This window comes from Sus scrofa, chromosome 17 (genome assembly GCF_054392235.1).
Source record: "Sus scrofa isolate SSC_HxYL_T2T_F1_AM1 chromosome 17, Sscrofa_HxYL_maternal_Yorkshire_Landrace_v2.0, whole genome shotgun sequence".
NCBI classification, from domain to species: Eukaryota; Metazoa; Chordata; class Mammalia; order Artiodactyla; family Suidae; genus Sus; species Sus scrofa.
The window spans coordinates 65,843,084-65,847,588 of record NC_139399.1 but is presented as its reverse complement, the minus strand read 5'-3'; positions in this window follow the sequence as shown (position 1 = coordinate 65,847,588).

The following is a 4,505-nucleotide window of genomic DNA, read 5'->3' as shown; positions in this document are numbered from 1 at the left end:
CAGGAAAGGGCATTCATAACAGATTGATACAAAAAGAAGCAGGTAGCAAAACCATGTGTGTAAAATAATTTTACCATTGCTTAAAATGTGTATGGGGGTGTGTTTTCGCATGCAAAGGAGAGTTAGGAAGCTTGGTTAAACAAGTCGTGGACAGCCTTACGAAAGAATATCATGCAGCTATTTTTGAAAGCGGGGAGACTCCCTAAGACGTATCATTGGTGCAGCCAGCAAGGTAGAAAACAATACACATAAGACACTTTCCATGCATAAAGCAGGATGCAAAAGACCCATTTCTATTTGCCTGTAACTATGTTACTCTAGAGAGATCCCTGCCCCTAAGCTAATTAAGGATGTCACCTGTCAGGTATAAGGAACTGGACCAGTGGGGACCAGGGAGGGAGAAGAAAAAAAACTTTACGGTGCATGTATTTTGTAGTATTTTTGTTTTGGATTGTATGATTATATTACTTATTCAAAGATGTTTCTTTTCTTTAATGTGTCACAAAATAATTCTATGAAGACATAGGCTAAAAGTATACTCATGGATGTTTCCAACTAATGAGATACCTAGTCATTTTTATGGTCTTTTTTATGGCTTTCAAAATATTTGATTATCTTAGGATGCATTGTTGTCGTATCTCAACTCTGTTCAGACATTTCTATGCCGAAATAAAATTACAAAACCAGCCATTTTTCCTTGTGTTTCTTCCGTACTTCCCAATTTTAGCAATGCCCCCCCCCCAACGCCAGTCATTCAACACTCACCCCAGCGCACACACACACGCACACACACACGCTCAGGGGTTTATTTCCTGACCCCGCGGCTCTCCGTTTCAGGTCTATGTATTTATTCACAGGATTTGAACAAGATCCAGCAAAGCGCTGGGGGCTTCCACACCCAGGGACGAAGCCAGAACCTGCCACAGAGCTCAGGGCAAAGGGAGACAAGCCAGACGAGATGGCCACAGGCCTGCCTGCAAAGTAAATAGGAAACAATCTTCTCCAGACAGAAATGAAAATCAAGTCCACAACCGTGATCGCTGGGTCCCAGGAACTAATCACAGTGGCAGCCTACTTTAAGAAGAGGAAAACAGGGAGTTCCCGTCGTGGCGCAGTGGTTAACGAATCCGACTAGGAACCATGAGGTTGCGGGTTCGGTCCCTGCCCTTGCTCAGTGGGTTAACAATCCGGCGTTGCCGTGAGCTGTGGTGTAGGTTGCAGACGCGGCTCGGATCCCGCGTTGCTGTGGCTCTGGCGTAGGCCGGTGGCTACAGCTCCGATTCGACCCCTAGCCTGGGAACCTCCATATGCCCCGGGAGCAGCCCAAGAAATAGCAAAAAGACAAAAAAAAAAAAAAAAAAAAAAAAGAGGAAAACAGCTTTTCTAGGTCAACATGAAAAGCAGCTTCCCTTCAACACTCAGCTTATAGGTAGAGTCACGTCTGCTTACCTGTCCCATCTCATCCTCACCACAAACAAGTAAATAGCATTAGAATCGTGATTTTAAAAAACCAGGAAGAGCTATCATGCTTATAGCGCTTAGGACGTGCCCGGCACTAGTCCGGTGTTTTAAAACATGATAACTTTTCTAACCTGAACAGAAAGCTATGCACAGGGAGTTCCCGTTGTGGCTCAGTGGGTTACGAACTCCACTCGTATCCATGAGGATGTGAGTTTGATCCCTGGCCTCACTCAGTGGGTTAAGGATCTGGCATTGTGGAAAGCTGCGGTGTAGATCGAAGATTCGGCTCACATCCCGCACTGCGGTGGCCGTGGTGTAGGCTGGCAGCTGCAGCTCCAATTGGAGCCTTAGCCTGGGAACCTCCATATGCCGCAGGTGTGGTCAGTAGAAGGAACAAACAAACAAACAAACAGCTAGGCACAGAGAGCTTCAGTAACTTGCCCGAAGTCACTGTTCTGATTGGCCAGGTCTGAATAGTGATGCTGAAGCCAGACTTTGGTCCCCTACCCCGTCCATGCTGCCACCACTGATGGACACTGTCCCCAATGGCCTCGGGGAGGATAATGCAATAATTTTAAAAGCTGGTCCAGAGTCTCAGAGCAGCTGGTTCATGAGGCAAAGGTTCAAACACAGGCTGACTTACCCAGAAACGCCGGCATCCACCTGCCACGTCACCCCACCTTTCTGGTCCCAGTTCCTTCCTCTGTAAGATGGGGTGACGAGACCAGTTCACGTCACAGGGGCACATGGCAGCCTGGGCTGTATTTGGAATTGAGATGCTCCATCTTATACTCCCCTCCCCTTCAGCAATAGCACTGAAGAAAATCTGCCTTTACTGTTTTAACTAGTGTCGGGCTGTTTTCTCTTGGACAAGACGCCGGCAGTTCCGAGTATCCCTTTTCCTGCCCGAAGGGGCACTGGGCACCTCACTGTCTTGTCCCCGACCATACATCAGAGTCCTGTCGCCAACGAGCAGGCACCCTCCTTGAGGGCTAAAGGCCAGAGGCTACCCTGCCTCCCTGGGCTGAGCACACCGCTGGTCCCAGAGGGACAGGGGAATAAACCACACTGAGGCCAGAGCAGCTGGGGGCAATGTGGCCTCAGGTGGCACATACGGGATGGTCCGGCTCAGGCCCTCCAATTCTGACCCTCCAGGGAAGCAGTCTGTCTGCCTGCTGGGCCTTGAGGGAGTCTGTGACCACCTGCACATAAGCAGCTGGAGGCTGGACCCTGGCATCCGCCCGCTCCTGCCCGCCTCAAGCTAAATGAGGACCGCGTCACTTTCGCAGCCCTGTCATATCTGTGTCCCCCGCGCCGTTGGCAGCACGGACCCTGCTGTTTCCCTGTCTCCCCCCAGGCTTGTGTCCTGTGCACTAAAGCCTCTCCCGGGCCCAGCGCAGTGACTGGCACATAGAAGAATCGGTATTTGCTCCATGAAGTGAAACAGTAAATGCTCCAAAGAGGCTTTTGGGGGAGCGGGGCATAAAGCAGCAAACACCTTGGGCCACACTGCGGGTTCCGAGGGCCGTGGACCCTCCCAGGCAAACTCGGCCCAGTCCCCTTGCTTGTGACCAAACCCCGTCTCAGGCTGCTCCCGGCAGGGCTGGCGGGAAAGCAGCCACCCGGCCCCTCCCCGCAGACGCAGACGGGAGGAGTGACAGTGGAACGACTTTGGCCTTAGAGCCTTGAGAGAGGTTGATTCTGATCAATGGACCTGAATGTTAAGAGCACGGGAGGTTCATTTGCATTCAGACAGGAGGAGAATCAGCCGCTCAGAGGAGCCGGTGCTGTTTAATTAGGTCTAGTCGTTAACTCAGAATAAAGGCAACGTGCCACAGGAAACCAGAAAGGGAAACGAAACCTCCCGGGAACTCAGACTTCAGAGGAGCTGTAAGAGAAGGAGCTGCTGGTCCAGAAACGGCAGATCTGCTTCCTGAAAGAAGTGTGCCCAAGGCTCCAGTGAGGGTCCTTGTCTCCTGGCTCCTGACTCAGCCACAGCTGAGAAGGAGAAAACCACAGGGAACATACAGGTAAGGACTCAGTGTGTGTACGTGACCTACGGGCCCATGGATCCAGTTCCTAATACAGACAAGACAAACCCCTTCTAATGCTCCCAGCAGCACGTGGGGTTCACAACAGCCAAGCACCTGAGAACAATTCAAATGCCCATCCACAGCAGAATGGATGAATCATACGTTGGAATACTATGCAGCCATGAAAAAGCATAGACTCCCACCACCCGTGAGAACTGTGAGAACGTGGATGAAATGCAGACAAACAATGAGGAGTGAAAAGGACGGCCCCAAAGACCCCACGCTGGGTGGTTCGGTGAACACAAAGAAAAGAAAATACAAGAGAAAGTCATCTACAGGCATGGCAGGTAGATGAGCCCTGACCCTGGCAGCAGGCACACACAGGTGCCGAAAAGGCTCTGCAGGCTGTGCATCTTGGTCACGGTGAAGGTTTGACAGGCACGCCTGTGTGCAAGAGTGCAAAATGGCCATGTGCATGGTACAAGAATGCACGGAGCAGCATGTTTTATAAGGCCCGAGCACTCTGCTGTATGTGTGTTAAACCTCAATTGAAATATGCGTATATTTAAAGAAACCCTATTCTAAGTAACGCGGCGGCTAAGGCGGCTTCTCTGCCACGGTTCTGCTGGGTGTCACACTTCTGCCACGTGCAAGCCCGGCGCCCGCATCCCGCCCCACGCAGCCGCCAAACACAGCTCGGTCATGGGAGCGATTATCCTCACAATTATAGGTTGAATCCTTTGCAGTTGTCTCTCCAGTTTACAAAATAAATTATACATTTTCCCTGCACTCTCGTGGCCCACATGGTTTAATCAAGCGGGGAGACGTGGCACGTCTTGCTTTTATTTAAGGGCTCCGAGGGGCAGTGAGACACCGAGACACTGCAGATGACAAACGGATTTGCTCCTCGTAGAAATTACACGGCGACTGTGAAGCCGTCCCCGTGGCCACGCAGGCGCAGGAGGGAGACATGAATTATGCTTCAAAGTTATGAGATGTGAAAATGGATTC